Source organism: Lonchura striata, chromosome 2, assembly GCF_050655825.1.
Source record: "Lonchura striata isolate lonStrDom1 chromosome 2, ASM5065582v1, whole genome shotgun sequence".
NCBI classification, from domain to species: Eukaryota; Metazoa; Chordata; class Aves; order Passeriformes; family Estrildidae; genus Lonchura; species Lonchura striata.
In genome coordinates, this window is record NC_140704.1 from 68,790,622 (window position 1) to 68,808,444 (window position 17,823).

A 17,823-nucleotide genomic window follows, 5' to 3' on the forward strand; every position below is an offset into this window, starting at 1 on the left:
AATCAGTCTACCTTTCTGTCTTCTGCATTTCTCTCCAAGATTTCATCAGAGTTTCAGGTTCATTTGATGTAGGATCACAGCATACTTGTCCCCCACACCCCTGTTACCTATGCCAACATCTATAGAGCTCATTTGAAGGTGGTCTATGGAGTCTGAGACTGGCACAAGGCAAGGTGGGTGTCAAGGTCTCCCCAGTGCAAGCTGAAGCCAGGAAATGCTGGAAGAAATTAGTTAGAGCTAATTCATATTTAAATCAAATGTGCTTGCTTCATAGCATTATTTTCACCATCACGGCCTCCTAAAGCAGCATTTGAACCTGTCCTCTCTGCCACAGCTGCATCTTGGAAATGCCATTTTCCAAGTTACTTTGAATGTACATGTAGATTTACAGCCTGTGCTGCAGAGGAAGTATTTTTTTTGTTGTCCCTGTTTTGCTTCTTAAACCTCAAGTGGACCCTAAAAATATTTCATGTGCTGCACTGGCTAAACCAGTAGCATTAGTGTTGCCATCCTGTATTTTAGAGAGCTGCAACCATATTGTTTTTACCATAGAAGTGACATTTGTTTTGGATATAAATTCAGTACATAAATGTATAACAAATAGTTTAGTGATAATAGGGCAGTAACTTTTTTTTTTTTTTTCTGAACAAACTACCCAAATGACTGAACCAGTATAGTTAATTAGAATCGATCTCACTTTTTAGCACCAGGAAGTGCATAATGGAAGATAAGATTGATTGTAACATTGGATCACTTCATTTAAAGACTGCTAATAGGCTAAAATGACAGAACCAATCTAAAATTATAATTTCAGAATCAATATAATTTTTATAACGTTGTCAAATCTAAAAAATTAATCTAAATTTATGCTGTGAAAGTAGCAAATCCTTCCTAGCTATTATAATGAAATGAACCAACATTTTATTATATTACTTCTTTAAATAGAAAAAAGGCTTCTTTATTGGCATAGCATTGCAGCAAGCTAGATAACCAGGGTTTCACTTTGGGAGGCATCTGCTCATTTCCTGCTTAGAGCAAGAGTAGAAATAGATTTTAGCCTTACCTCTTTCCATTGTGGACCATTTTCCCACATTATTAAACCACCACAAGAATGTGAAAGTAGCCTTCTTTTCAGAGGAAGTGATCAGGATGGTCAGGAAAGTAGCACTTCATGAGGAAATTCAAGTTTTCTAACAAAGCTGTAGTGGAAGCCTATGCCTATTAGTTCACTGTTGCTCTCCCTACACCCTCAGAAGAAATGGAGACTCAGCTTCACCAGAAGAAAGGACGGAACTGTGTTGGTGGTTGGAAGAAAAAGATTTTCCTTTCTGTACAAATTTATTCTGTGTATAAGGCCTGATGGAAAAACACAATGCCAGTTTTGATGATACCAAGGATTTTGGTGTGTTCTGCCCCTGCACAAGCCAAAAAACGTTGCTACATAGCTCCAGAGCACATTGATTCTTTGGAAGCCAAGTGTTCAGGTTGACACATTCATTTTTTTCCCCAGTAATAAATATTCTCCAGAACTTGCAATGACTCATTTACTGTAAGTTCATAACCGCTCTTGTGTTCTGAGCCATAATGATGTTGAGTGGGCAGAAGTGGTCCCCAGGTGCTTCCAGCTGCAGGGCTCACCCACGGCTGTGGATCATTCCTTTCACTTGACTCCCTCTGCAGCAGCTGATGTCTCAGGAGCTTTAGCAGCCACATGATGAAGCAGCCCTGGCCACCACAGATGAGGGGTATTTGTACCTCTGAGCACCTCCTGGAGCTCCTTATGTTCCTCCTATGGGGAGTGGGAAGTACTACTTGGGAGTATGAGAGCTATTGCTCTCCAATAAGCTGTGACTAATGAGTCTAGTCACACTCAGGGTAGTGCCTCACTGTGTTTTGTTTCTGTTTGCTTTTTGACTGATGTCTATGTGGTTGGCAATAGCCTTATATTCAACTCTTTGCACTGTGCTGCTCTAGGATGAGGCTGTTCTTTACAGCAGTGATATCCCTATACTACCTTCTTCCTGCTCAGGGTAAAGGCCAGGCTAAGGAAAGTATTTTCTTCTGAAAACACAAATGTTGCTGAACTTCTTCCAGCACTGGCTATCATCACTCAGCTCCACAGGTGTGAGGGCCATGGTCTCACTGAAATCAGGGGAGCCTTAGCATAGATGCCAGTCAGGGCAGGACTGTGATTTGACAGCTCTGCCTTTAGCAGAGGGAATAAAGATGTTCCAGAGAAGTGGGCTGGAATACCACTATCCCTATTTCTTCAAAGAAGCTGAAGAAAAGGCATCTTTCTGCAAAGAGGGACTGAGCCTGGAAAAGTAGGGCAGGGCATCCTGGCAGACAAGGCATTTCCCATGCTTCTGCACACAAAAGCAGCGGCGATGTGCTGGCAAATCCTGAATTCATTTTGCAGTGATAGGAGGTGAGGCTGTGTGTCAGAGTGGGACCTTCACGCAGGAGCTGACCCTGGGATGGCAGCAATTATTGAAGGAAAGAGCAGGAGAACACATGTATGGAGACCCCAAAGAGCACTTTAGAGAGCTTTGTGTTTCTTGGAAGTTTAATATATTATAATCTGATTCGGCACAAGCCAGTCTGGGAATAAAAGAGAAATGCAGAAAGACTAATGATTTGAGGTGCAGGGGGAAGTGGAAAGAAAACAGCACTTTTAAGTGCATTTTTTTCCTTTTATGAAAGATCTGACTGGGGCCAGGCAGAGAGAGCAAAAAGCTTCTGTGAGTTAACACAAAAGTGGAGCAGTACTTTAAAGAGACTTTATTTGCTCCTTAGAGTCTTCTTTTGATTTTTAATATCTCTGAGACTTGTCAGGGAGAAAACAGAAAAAGACATTAGATTCTGGGTCTTGAGCAAAGCTCAGGAACCTGAGACTTCCACAAAATGAAAGAAATTACATCCTGGAAAAGTTAATGACCTTAACCTAAGTGCTGTGCTACATCAAACAGAAGCAAGCTGGTCCATCCGCTGTGGAATTATCTTGCACTGGCTGGAGAAGTGCTTTAGACCGATCTCATCATATCCCCAAATTTCCAGATGAACAGTTTTGGCTAGATTGAGAAGGATAGGGAGTTGGGGAGAAGCCTGGCACCATACCAGAGATGCTGCCTCCATTAACTCCAGCAGGCAGGAGCTGTCCCAGTGGTAAGAACACACAGATTACATTGGCTTTCCCAAACACACTTTCATACTGCCTGCTTGGGGCCACACTCTGCATTCACCAGTCTCTGTGTCCAAACTCTGTTAGGGGAAGATGAAAGTCCTGAAGCTGCTTAAGTTTGTGAGCCAAGTAACCATGCTTGGTTTTCACTCAAGGTCAACTTCATTCTATTATTTCTGCCTGTTTAAGCTACACAAAAGAAATAATTTCAGTTTCATTGAGTATCTGTCTGCTTTCTGAGAGTTTCATACATTTGTGTCACTTGCCTGCCTGCCTATCATTTCAACCAGAAGAAAATAATGCTAACAGTAAAGATGCCATAAAAAATAGAGCCTGAGGTAAATTTTGCCAAGAGCCAATTAGAGATTTGAAAAACAGTTGCATTTTTCAGGCCAACTCAAAGCTTATCAAATTGAGCTTCTGGTGGTTCCAAAAGAGCATAGAGATGGAAGTGACTATGAAACATCCAGCAGATGCAGCCAGAGAGATGGCAACCAGCTGGGACTGTCTCCTGGGAGAGCATCGAGGTCTGCAGGAAGCCCAGAGAGCTCAGTGGCTGCAAGAGACATAAATAAAATGTCTGTCTGTTTGTGAAGTGGGTCCCTGATACGGAGGGATCTGTCAGTCTGGGCCAGCATCACACGTTTGCTTGAAAGCAGCCAGTGGCCACTGCAGAGTATTTAAAGGATGTCTGTTTTCTGAACCAAGTGGAGTTTTCCAGTGGTAGCTTCACAAAGAAAAAGTCACACTGCTCCAGCCTAGGGACTGCAAAAATGCTGGCATAGGCCTTGATTTGACTCAAGCATGGGAAAACTTGGGTTTTCGTAATCATGCATGGAATTCACTTGTGATAAAACATAAAAGCAGCTTGCGTAGAATTCTAGGTTAAAAGTCACTAGAGCAGCTTGCGAATTTGCCCATATTTATTGCCCGATTTAGGATAAGGAAGTGACTGCCATGAAAAGAATGCACAAGGAATAAGTTGGGAGGGTTAGATATTTTTAAACCATTGGTTTCTGCTGAGTGTAAAGCCTATGGCCATTACTTAATCCACAGGACTTCCACCATTTGTCCCAGGAAGGACTCCCACACATATCCTGTTTTCCACACTTCTGCAAGAACATCTGTTTGTGGTTCCTCCAACAGATTTTGAAAATACAAAAGTCACTCATGATGGGACTTTCCATCATGACCTAAAACCTGGGATTGCCCATTCCAGGAGAAGATTGAGTGGCTTTGACCATCCAGAGAACTTTGATGTATTTGCTTAAACTTGCCTTTCTGAAGGTGGAAACTGCATAAAGATGAGGGAGAAATGGCCCTTTGGTAATAGTGAAAGAAAATTGAAGACTTTTGAGATATCGGGAAAAATAGACCTTTTTCTCCAGCAGATACACCAGAGGGAGACAGCGTGAAAGACGATGGTGTTCTCCAGCCCACCCAAACTGCTGTTAGTGGGATTTGGACTTCTTCTCATCCCCTGCTGCTCACTCACAGACGTTTATTTTAAGAATACCAAGAAATTAAGTCAAAGTTTAAACTCCTTGTTGTTATTATTCTTTTTCCTGAACAAATGTCCATGTTTTCCTTTAAAATATGTGTATATATGCCCTGGAAGAAAGTAGGTTTGTCAACTGTTGTCAGAAGACAGCAGCAGTCTTCCTCCTTCTTTGTGCCAAAGGCTGAACAACACTGGCAAGGTAAGAGGTGGCCTCCAGCCCACACATCTGAAACAGGGGTTCTTAACATCTGCTTTACAGCTCTTCGATGCAAGAGAAATGGTTTCAGGATGCTATGAAGCCCCTAAGCAATCAAGAGTGCTCGTGGCCAGAAGTTTTCTCTTACATAGTGTTTAATTTGTGGGAAAAAATAGTTTTAAAAACTCAAACCTCCTACATGTGTGTATGTTTTATTTTCAACTTATCCAAACTAGAAAAAGAGCTTCTTTCACCCTGATTAATAGCTTGTGGTGTTCACTAGAACTAGCGATGTTAAGTCTCACTCTTATAGGTTGGAAATATGTGTCTGAAGCACCAAGTGTCTGGTGATTCTCAAGCAGATATTCCCCGTCCTTTACTGTGTATCCTAGATAACAGTTCTCCAGTTCTGAATATTTTGAAATGGTAGGAGAGTCTCTAGTTGTACAAGAAAGGTTTTACAAGGTGCAGGTTCTGCTGCAGAAGAAGAGCCTCATCTTCTTTTTTCTGTATTTTTTTTTTAATCTCAACATGGGTTTTTTTGGGGGATGGCTAAGCTGCTCTCCCACAGCTCTTGTTTTGATAGTTTGAAATCTATTTGTAATCTTCAAAGAGATAACTTGTTTCCCGAGGGCCTTCATTAAATGTAAGAACACAAAAAGTGGCTGGGCATGAAGGTCGAGTGTATTCCCTCTAGAAGAGAGACATATTTTTAATAGTACCAGTGACTGGTAGAGACCTTCACTGGTATAGATGACTTACCTAAATCTTGAAACTCTCTGTCACAGCCTAAGCACCTAGCAGGAAGATATACTGTAGTAAGTCTGATGTGAGTATAATAATGCAAAAACTCTCTGTTCTGTAAGACCCAGAAGATGTGATCAGAGATCTCTGCGCCCCCCAGGCTTGCCTTTGAGGAGGTGAGATCTGTCTGCATGCATACCTGGCAGGAAAAGGCAGGGGTGCCCTGCTGATGCTCTGCACATGGATGTGGGGTGCACCTGAGGCTGTGGGGCCATGTCTGCACAGCCTCCTGTGCATCACCTGAGCTCTGTGCTGATGTGCACACTGAGGAGCAGCACAGCAGCTGTGCTCTACAGCACCAGGTGATCAAACACACACCTTAACATCTACACAACAATGCAAATACATGGTACGTGCTGCACAGGTAGATCTTGAACTATTATTTTTTCTCCCTGTGCTTTCTCCTCTGAATGCTGCCCCAAAGAGCTTTTTTATCTGGATCATAAGGAAATGGAAGTGGAAGATAAATCCAGAAGGATATTCCTGGGTTGGTAAGCTGATAGCTTTGTCCTCTCATCACATTCATAAATGTGCCTAGGAAAGAGTTAAGCTATCCTGAAAATACTGCCAGGGAGAGGGAATTGTGGAATCTAAATGCTGTTTAAGAAGGCAGGGGGTAACTAGGGCAGTTGGTTTTTAATTATCACTGAAGTCAGTCCTTGCAAGGCCCCCCAGCCATAGACAGGTTAATGGTCAGCACTATATGCTGAGTCAGCAAAATGCTTGTGCTGGCTTTCACCGGGGCTCCTGTCAGCTGAGGCCAGCTCTTTTTGCTGGATGTGCTCAACTTCACTCTGAAGGCAGGATGATTAAAAGAGAAAAGAAATCTGCAGCTTTAATCAAGCTTGCAGGAACACACCTTCCGGATTTTGTGAGACGAGGTATTTGTTACCTCCTGTCCTCTGGCATGGTAGCAGTTTAATGAAAGGCTACATATTTTTCTGTTAGCAGCTCAACCACTTAATTCTTAAGTTAGTGCAGAGCTCTCAGATGTATGCCATCTGGTCATGGTGACTTGTTGCTCTTTAATTTGTGAATTTGTTCCAGCACTTCCAGTTTTGACACCTCAATCTCTGACACAGTCTCATCTTCATTACTTGAAAAGAATAGCTCAGAGGGCTGTCTCTCTCTCTCTCTTGCATGAATCGTCTTGTAGCTTCAATTTCATTAATACAATTTCAACTTGCAGCAGAATTTTTAGCTTTCCCAAATAGGCCATCTCTCCACCTCCTACCAGTACTGCAGTATTTTATTGTGCTATATTTTTATTAAACAAAAGCACCTCTGAAAACTACTTGGAATCCATGCACTCAGGTAACCAATACCTTTGCTCTCTTTTAAAGCCTGAAAGTGAGTTCAAAGAAATATCTATGACATCCACCAAAGAAATGTTATTAGTTCTCAGAAAACAGGGAATCAAACAGCCTCTTTAAGCACAACTAGAATGCATCTTTGTGGCCCAATGCTATTTATTTATGTATCATAAATAATATCTATTATTTAACGGTCTATTTGCATTTCAGGTTTTCAGGGAAGCTGAGTCCCCATTGTAACAGGCACTCAACAAGCGCATGGTTAGAGGCAGTTCCTCTTTTGAGGAATTTACAAATAGGGAAGACAAATGGCTGAGAACAGACAGCATGCAAAGAAGTTGTCAAAGATGGATGTCTTTGTATTTACATATTTAATGACTTTTCCTTTCATACATAGTGTCCTTCACCTTCCTTCCCCAGTGTTTCTCCTGGCACATATCCCCACCTACCATCACCAGCATTTCCTAATATGTTTTGTTTCTATCCTTTCCCTACTGCAGGAAGATATGACAGTAAAAACCTTGGTAATGTAGCAAGCCAGCCCATGCCAGCCATTTTTTCCTCTTCCTGGGAGACTGATATGGTTTTCCAGAGGTGTCTGTGCTTGTGGGGTTTGAGGCAGGGGAACCACCTGGCTTGCTACCTCCATTTTCACCCACAGAGCACGGGTGGCATGGCACCTGCATTGCCCTAGCAGCAGAGGCCACTGCTGGAAAAGTTCCTTTGCCTTCAAACCACGGAGCAGCCTTTGCTTCTCCACCACCCTCCTCCATACTTCCAAAATGCAGGAAACTTCAGCAGTGCCATCTGCAAACTTCAGAAATGGGCTGTCTGGAAGAGGGGATTATGGATGAGCATGGAAAGGGCAGAAACTCAAAACTTCTCTTCACCACCTTATTAAATCCAGGAGATGACAGACAGCATGCTCCCCTTTTGACAAAGTTGGAGGGTCTCTAGTGACATTCATGTCACTGGAAAGGCATATAATACGTACACAGTGGTTTAATTTTATCTTAATGAAACAATATACATATAAAACTATCCATTAAATATAAAACAGTGAAGTAATTTGCAAATTTTCCTACAGCATAATAAATTAAGCATGGAGAGCACTAAGGAATGCAATTTGCAGTCATTTATAATGCAGTGTTTTATGTTAATAATTCAAAATCACATGCTATTTGGAGACACTTCTAATTAATGTATTTATGAAATTGTGAACTGTGACTGTTTTGGTTCCATTTAGCTAAACATTTCAACAGAATGCGCTTGCTGTTGTTTTGTGTTTGCTTAATGGCACCAGCAAGCATCAAATGTACAACTGGGGGAAGCTGGGGGTGGTATCTGCTGCAGCTTTTTTTATGGGTATGTGTTTTTGTCTGTGCACTGTATACATGCATGTGATTACACTCCTGATCTCACCGAGGAGAAGAAAGTTCTGCAGTAATTTGAGGAGGAAATAAGCAAAGTTTTATGGATGAATAATTAATCACAAGGAAAGTTCAGTACCTTCCTAAAGAGTTGCTAAAATAGTCAATACTTTTTACATAGCAGAACTTTATACACTGCTATTTCTCCTGACTGGTTAATTATGACTAATAGAGCATGTAAATTTATATTCATATTTTTATTTTGATGTCTTTCAGGGTTTTTTTTCATCATAGAAAGCATTTGTCAGGCTGCTTCTTTATTAGAACACTATGAGAAATGATTCCCCAGAAGGTTAGTCTCTTGAGAGAAGACTTGCAGGGAGTTGGGAGTGTTTTGAAATTTCAAGTACATTCTAAGAAAAAAAACTCCATCCATATCAGATTTTTTAGGGAATTACCACATGTCAAGGCCCTGAATCTGAAAGTGGCTTGAAATGAATGAGCTTCTAGGCATATGCAGAACCAGATGCTAATAGCACTCTGTTGTAGCTCTGCACAGGGAAAACGCTTGAAAAAATTTTCTATGAACAGTCTGTTTCACACAAGAAAAAGAGGGGGGGAAAAAAAGAAAGAAAGGAACCTGAAACTCCTTAAACCCATTGTAAAGACATCCAAGTCTATGTGGTCCTGTCTACCTTCCAAAATGATCATGAAAATTCAGTGGGATGCTGAATCAAAATGTTCATGTCTCCTGGTAATTTCAAAGCACACTTGCAGAGCAGTAACTCCCTGTTGAATGTTTTATTTCACAATTGTGCTTTTTATATGCATTCTGCTCTTTTCCTTTCTTGGTTGCTTGCCTTTGTTTTTTTTTTTTTTTTCATTCTTGGGACAGTATGTATATGGCTGGGAAAATATTTTAGAAGTTCTCATGGCCTTTAGCTATGGTCTTGGAAATCAACCAATGTAATCATTAGACTGAGAATTACAGTTGTATTTGACCACTTTGTGTGATTTATATTTTAAACAATGTAGGAATTGTTGTGATTAAGTAGGCAATATGGGTGTCTAGGACCTAGCTCCCTATTGCTTGTCATCATCCAAGTTGCTTTATTGAGTTTCTTTATTTCCTTGGTATCAAACAAATACTGGCAACACATTATATTAGCTGAATGATAGTCTTTAATAAATTCCTTTTTTCTAAAATGAAAAATATTACCATATCCATTTTATGTTGTCCTTTTTGTCCAGTATGAATGCATTCTGTAAAAGCTCATGTATTTAAATATTTGTCTGCTTCTGTTCTTAGTCCCTGACTAAACTGGAATTGTCAGGAACTCCTCAACATAAAGACTGGGATTTGGGTCATATTTTAGGTGAGTTACTGTATTTAGATATCCTTTCTTGCTGGATTTTAAGTAGAATTTGTCTTTCACTAAGTGAAATGGATTTGTAGGAGATTCCATAAATGAGACTAAAACTTCTTTGTGAAAATTTTTATCCCAGCTATGTACTTGCTTTAAAAAAATTCACACTGTCCTAAGGTGTTAGATCTGTGATGCATCATCACAGGATATAAAATATAGTCTTATCAGGAAATATGCTGTGAGATAGGGGGCTTTGCCCACTAACCAGTTATTACCTTTTTGACAGCAGCTGTGGTGGTCTGGATACGTTACCCAGGTACATTTTGAGCCATACGATCCCACGTTTATATCTGAATCTGAGTTTTATGGTTTTGTCCATCTCTACAATTAATTTAGAGAAACAGAGAAGGAAATTATCTTTCCTATTAGATTTTTTTCTTCTGATTTGAATGGAAAATTTTCACTTTATCTTGAGCCATGGTGAGTGCTTGAAGTTTCTGTTTCAGACCTGTATTTGAAAATTCAAAAAAAGGGCTTGTTTTAAAAATCCTTTTTCCAGTGGTGGGAAAATGACAAAACTTGGGAACATGTGCATTTTTTTTTCTTTTAATTATTTTGGCATGGTTTATAAGACTAGATCTACAGCTGCCTATGGTTACATGCTGTTCATTAAAGGTGTTGTAAAACAGAGCAAGCCCAAAATACAGATTCTAGCTCTTCTGCTAAAAGCAATAGTGTAATTTGTGATTGCAAGTTTGTCTGAAAGTTATGGTTTTCTTTTTTAACCTATAGAGGCAGAAATCCAGAGTAATCTTTTGAAAATCCATTCAGTAACAAAATCTGGGTGTGATTAGTTTCACAATTAGTAAATATGATGCTTTCTCTCATGTCTTATTATCAGAGGGTAGAAAACTTTGGAGTGCCTGAAGGCACTTCAGGTACTTCAGCACATATCAAACAAGAGTTAAATTAACTACCATGTTCTGAAAAGAATAACAAACACAATCACATTTGACTTGGATATCTTATGGAACACCACCATGAAGCATGTGAAGATTATCTTTCCAACGAACGTTGGGGCCCTTAGATGTAATTATTAAGTTCAGCAGATGAGCTGCCATCCCTTGGCATTCTAATTATCTTAAAGGATTTTTATTTGGTGATTTATGTAGAATTCATCAATCAGAGTTATTTCTGTAGAAACAGTGCTCTATTTCTGGGGAGCCTCCTTCTCAATTTGACATGGTTTTTTGAAGTAGAAGACTGTTTCTAAAAAATCTTCAAAGATATCAAACTAATGGATTTGAAGAGAAGCAAAGAAAGACAGGAAAACAAAGACTGGCTGAGCTCTTTATGAAGGAAGAAAAAGAGCATATTTCTATTTGTTTTTAAGCTGTATCTACTACCTGATGTCCTGGGGACAACTGTACCTATTTATCAAACTGAAAAAGGCTGCTAGCTAAGGTAAATGCACAATTTATTTTTTACCTTTCATACAAAAATGTTACCTGTAAAGTCTTTGTCCCTCCTCTTCCCACTTGGGCTGTAAGAGGACATTCTATCCTTGTTTGCAGTTCTACCCAGAGCTATGATTTGGACAGGCAAGATAGTCATAAGGGAGAATAAACACACTCTGGAGATGGAGTGTGCAAAAAAAACAACAAGTGAGAAATACTGCAGATCTCCTTGACTGGCACAGAGAACACTGGTGTAGGACAACTCCTGTGGAGGCTGAAGCTTTGGGGCTCTAAAATGGCTAGAGACTGTAAGAGGAGCAGAAGGTCTGGGTCTCTTTGGTTGCAGAGGCTCATTAAAACTGTACATATGGGAAGAAATGTAGGACTTTTTGGTACATTGCAATCACAAAAGGATAAATTAACCAATCAGTAAAAGGAATTTCAGCATCTGCTGCAGTGGCAGCATGGTAAGAGGTAGAGAATTTTGCCACACAGCTTAATCCAGGTCCCACTGAGATTCCTTAGGAATTGAATTCAGCCTTTCCAAGTTAAAGCAAAAGAAATCATGCTGTTAAGAATACTTTTATTTCCATGAACAAAGCTACTGGGTAAGATGTCAGCACACAAAAACCCCCCAAAACCCCAGATACACTCATTACCAACAATGTATGGAGCTGTCTAACAGCAGTAAACAAGAAAAAAATCCACTTGTCCTCTGCTGAATGGGTAAGCATTTTTCTCAGCCATGTTTGTGTCCCCATTGCATCTGCCTGCCACACACATTCTGTGAAGGCGCTTGAAGAGACCAAATGTTTAGAGAAAATAGATTTCAAGTGTCACATTTCTAATATTCTTGGGCAGAGAAGCTGAGAAATCCGAAAAGGAGTTTTATGGGCCAGATTTTCTGAGATGTATCTCCATGAGCCACACCAAACATGCTGATACCTGGCCTGCAGTTACTCCTACCAAAGAGCACAGGAGGTACTTAGAAAGACCGCAGAAAATTTCAAGTTAAATAACATTTGCCACATACTATTTAACCACCACTGCACTTGAGAAAATAGTAGCTTTGAAACTATTAAGCAACCTGAAAAATGGGGAGAAATCACCATATAGATGACCTGCTCTGGGTGATGTCTCCAGTTCTTTTCCCCTTGCTTGGTTAGAGAACTTGGAATGCCTGTTTTTAAAAGCACCTCTCTTCCTCTCTTCACACCTGTGATTTCATGGTGTTTGAGTCAAATTTAGCTGGGATATGCCAGGAATTAACAGCACTGCTTCCCAGCACTTCTGCAAACTGAATTCAAGGGGCAGGGGAAAAGGTCTCTTGTGGTGGCACTTAGGCAACATAGAGGGTTAACAGCCACTAGAGACTCAAGAGAAATAATGGAGTAATTTTAGGTAATCCTAAAGTACTAGGAGAAAACAGGCTGCACAGAAAAAACCCCAAAAAACCCAAAAAAACTCAAACCCCAAACAACCAACTTTCTTCTCTCTAGTGCATTTATGCTGCCAAGTCCACCTCTGATGCAAGGGTGTTGTGAAATGTAGCTCACTTGCTAAAAGTTATTTTGATGTGCTGTTTGGGACACAGGGAAAGAGAAATGGACTCCATTCAATCTCTATTAAAGCAGAAGGATGTCTTCTGCAGAATTTATTTTCAGGAGCTTTGTGCTAACTTCATTTTCTTATTAGCTGAAATTGCTAGTGAGACAGTTTTAGCAAAGATTCTAAATGCCTTTGTGGAAAAGATGAGTCTGTGCTCAGTGCGTTGACTACTGTTGTGTCAGCTTGTACAGAATGGATCTTTACTATGGGATTTGGGGATCTGGGATTAGGTCCTAGTGATAATTCACATGGGAAAAAATTTATATTTAATTACAGGAAGGCAATTAGATGGGAAGATTGAAAGAAAATGTTACAGGTAGTTAAAGTTGCAGGAAAAAAATAGGAATTTATAACCCACAAAAAAAAAATTCTGGTATTAGTGTTAATGATTGTTGCAAATTGAGGACAAAAAAAAAAGTGGGGAAAATTGATCATTTTTTGAAATTAAAAATCCAAAATAATTTTCTCTGAAAAGTGCTTTTGGGGAAATTTTTCTATCATAAAAAAAACATGAAACAAACTGAGAGATAAATTAGATAGAACCAAACCACACTTAGTTGCTAGAAAAACAGGATTTCTGACTGTGGTGTGGTGAAGCTGAAGATGAGGAGCATTATGCTCCCACTTTTCCTACAAGGGATTAGTTTCCTGTTTGAGTGGAAATTCCCCCAGTGCTAGGAAGGGCATCCCTGGAGGGACGGGTTCTTGGGAGGCAATGTGCCACTAAGGCAGTTTGGTTTAAGCTGGAAATGCTGCACAATGAAAGGTATAGGTCCTGTTTTTTCCTAAATGTTACCAAGCTACCATCTTGATACTCTTCAGGATGTTAGGCCATAACTTTAAGGAACTTGCAGTGCAGCTTTAACTCTCATGGAGAGGGTCTTTTCACACCACTCACTCTTATGTGTGTGTTATGTATTGCACAGCCTAAGCAAAACTATCTTTAGAGGAGAACTTATCTGAAAGACTTGAGGAATTTTTGTAGAGATCCTGGAAATCCAATTCTGTAGAGATCCTGTTTGTGCTGAAGAAAGTCCAGGGTTAGATACTATCTTATTCAGCAGCCTGGTCTCTAACCCCTCCTCCTCTTCAGAGGTGAAGCATGAACTGTGACTAGCACAGTGGGGCAAATCATTACTGGCAGAAACTGCAAATTTCAGGTCAGCACCACTTCAGATTGCCCTCAATCCATTTGGAGAGTCTGGAATGAGGTTAATTTGGAGGCTGGAGAAGCTGCAGCCTCCTGAAGAAAATCCTGTCATGTCTTGTGCTCTTTTTTCTAGGGTGAGCTGGAAAGACAAGAACTGCACAGGTTCACAGCTTGGCATCAACCAAGCTGTCACACTGAAGTATGTGGAAAGCTGTACTTGGGGCTGCCCAGTTGAACTTGCTAAGCCAAGACAGCACCTATCATCAGTTCCACAATAACACTGGAATTGTACATACATATACAGAATGCATAGGATCATGTTCCATCTGTTTACCTGTCTCTGCATCCCTCCAGTAACTTTTGCTCATTTCAAACGAATTTGAAATAGGTGTAGGAGTTCCTAGGTGTAGGAGTTCAAAAATTTTAGATTTTTGCCAGTATATTTTTTAGATGTATATCCAACATGGAGCTACATAGAACATGATAGCTGAGCATGTGATGGCTCATTTGCAAGATTGTGCTGCTGCTGTTCACTCGTATTACCCTTACTTTCCCATTCCTTACAGCTTTTAAAAGCAGCATGAAGGGCAGAAGCAGCTGCTGGCAGGAAAGGAAGCTGCAGGAGCTGGAGGGACACACGTGAGGGAGTGCAAAGACACAGGCTTTCTCTGCTGATGACCTTGGCTTCTAGCACACCCTGTGATTAGAGTAACTGCTTCTAGAGCTGGAAGACATGGGAGCTGAAACTACGCATCCTATTTAGGACTCAGGGAAAGGAAAAAAAATTGTCCTGCTTAACAAACTAAGTGGAAAAATCACTGAATTTCTACTTATGGTTACTGCAACCTTATGAGGGAAAAATATTTCCAGAAATTATTTTATTCTTCAAAAAATAAGAGCTACTGCTCCATAGTTATTAGAGGGAAACCGATCAGTATTTGTTCAGTCTCCCATTCTACTCTCTGCTATTTCACATGGTCTTGAAAGTGTCATTACTGACAGGGCATTACACTTGTTCTACCACTTTGAAAGTGCCCTTTATCTTAGCCCTTTATCTTAGGAGTCATCATAGAAACATCATGTTATGGTGTGGGTTGGAAAGGACCTTAAAGATCCAATCCCCCTGCCATGGGATGCCCCCCACTAGATCAGGTTGCTCAGGGTGAAATAACAGAATGGTTTACCTTGGTGGTTTCCTCTCCCACAATCTCCTAGTCAACTGTAAGATCTCTTTAGGTGACTAGGGCTGTTTCCATTAGCTATTCAGTAGCATTAGCAGCTGTGTGTAAAACTTTTCGGCTTCCTAGGAAACCTTACTCAGGAGGTAAAAGCTATTGCCAAAAATTAGGTCCTCAAAAAGTCCTATCTACCCTTCTGCAGTGTTGTCCTTCAAGAGGCTTTGTTCTTTGAGGCAGCTGCATACGGAGTTGGAAAACGGCTAAATAACAATGACAGGTATTGACTCTGCTTACGGTGTTATCAGGTGACTATGGTAGCAGGGAGGTGGAAAAGAATTGTACTCCAGGAACCATCTCAGGACTTGCTTATCTCTGAGGCCAGCATGTAAAATTCCACATGTCATTTCACAGGATGCTCCCTTGTTGTCACAATTTTTCCTTCTCTCCTCATCTACCTTTTATCTGCTCACACCATCTTTCCATTTATTTTTTCTGGTTTTCTCATGCCTATTTTTTTGTTTCCATTTTCACCACTGGGATGAGAATCTGATACCTGAATATTTGAACACTGGTTCCATGATATTTGAATGCACCAGGAATTACAAAAAGTAAGTATTTTCATTTCTTGGTGCTTTCAGTTTGGGTTCTTTCTTCATTTAACCAAGGATAATGAATGCTAAATGCAGTATAGCCAAACTTAAATATTTAGGTTCACTGAAAAACAATCAGAAATTGCCTATATAGCTTTTTCCCAATGGAAATACCTCTGAGGGGAGGATGTTGGGGAATGATGGCTTTTTTTCTATGTGGTAGATGTGTAACATAATAAATACAAAATAAAGTAGTGATTGTACTTGTCCTCTTGATTTCAGAAAAGTAAAATTCCTGCATGTTATTCTACAGTGCTGTGTGAATATCCAGGAATAGTAAATTATTTTTCAGGAGGAAATATGTAAAAGCATGAAAGTGATCATCAGCTGATCTCTGCTCCAAGCTGAATTGTGCTGTTTAGGAAACAACAGGGAAAATAAATTTACTTTCAACTAGAATTTGATTCTGAAATACATAGGAGGTTACTTCCTTGCACATTTAGCACACATCTGTGAGCTAAAAGGAAGAGGAAAAACTTAACATGCATCAAGAAGTCCTTATCAACCTTTTCAAGATTAATACTCTGCTGACATTCCCTGAGCTGTACAGAATCACACTGATCACAATTGGCTACTCAGGGTCTTTCAGTTTCAGTAAAAAAATTAATAGTATTTTCTTTTTGCATCCTGGATTTTTTTTTACCTAATCACTCTATACTGACTCATCATTATGAACTTTTACGCACTGTGTTGTTAGGTTTGAACCAGCTGGAAAACTAGTAACTGTGGTAAAGAGGAACCACATCTCTCCTTCAGCTGCATGTGCTCTGTCTGCAATGTCTGCAGGGGTGCTCTGGGGCACTGTGCTGCTCAGCCTCCATTCACTTCCCCTGCTTTCCTTTGGAAGGAAATTCGGGGCATAACCAGGGAAAGAACTGTGATACCCTCACAGTGGTCAGTGACCACTCCTGGGGAATGTGGTGGGTCATATCTGTGCCACAGCACAGACACAGATATCTAAGTGAAGTATGTTCAGAGAAAGTGTATTGACACCAGCTGATCCCAGTAAAGGATGCTGAAGTATCTATAGCTTTTTGCTGCTAAAATGCTGAACCAGGAGGAGCCAAGAACATAGCATTCTCGTAGAAGGAATTCCTACCTTCTCACCCATAATTTTCTCAGAGGGAAGAAGTGAAAAAAACCCACTAAAAATACTAAAAACCAGCTTTTGCACAATGACACATAGCCTGGAGTATGAGGAAGCTAACTGAATGAGAGATTGAACTGTGTTCATTATCCACAGAGTAAAACGAGCCTGGTATCTTTTGCTTTGCTTTAGTGAGGAAAGGTTAGAGCTCACTCACTCAGTTTTGTGGCACACTGTACTCTTTTCAACTGTCTCCAGCTGAGGCAAGGTATTTGAGTAATATGAATAGAGGCTCTTATCCTGTGAGCAATTATACGTGGGTTTAAAGTAGCTGTTAGGCTCTAATGGTCTTACAAAAAAAATTTCTCGGTGTTCCATGTTTATAACAGCTATTTTATAGTAAGAATATTCTATATGCGGACAAGGTATAACCCTTTTTGATACACACAAAACTGTTTTCAAGAATTCTTTTAAAATAATACATAGGCTTTTTTCAGAATAAAAGCTTTGGCTTCTATCTGACTACACATATTTTTGAAAGGGATAGGGGCTTTTCCCCCTACTGTTCTTTTCCGTTGGCTTTAATTTAGTTTGCTTTATTCAGACCTTCGGTCAAAGAACTTTTACGTTTAATATATGTATCCTGATGGGGGCTCTGAGCACATTTTTGAATCTGGGAATTTAGAAGGGCACCTCTATTTGATATGTGGAGATGTATGCCTGCAAAGTCTCAGCCTGGATCTTTCAAACCTGCAGGCCTTACTCTTGTGATCACACACATTTGCTAATTTGTGCATGTACCTATTGTTCCCTTTGATTTCAGAAGCTGAGGGAATTTAATGTCTGAATACAGAGCTCAGGACTGAACTGGAGGAACCCAGGCTTTGTGAATGCTGCTCTTGGTTCACACAAAGTTATCAAATGGCAAAATGCAAGTGCCCCATTCTTTTATTCCCTGATG

At 40.2% G+C, this 17,823-nt stretch overlaps 1 protein-coding gene across 2 annotated transcripts in view; it reads left to right on the forward strand.

Moving 5' to 3' along the window:
• LOC146768291 (uncharacterized) overlaps window positions 1-17,823 on the forward strand; it is a 180,917-nt gene that overhangs the window by 97,868 nt on the left and 65,226 nt on the right. The gene's annotated exons all lie outside the window — the stretch shown is intronic.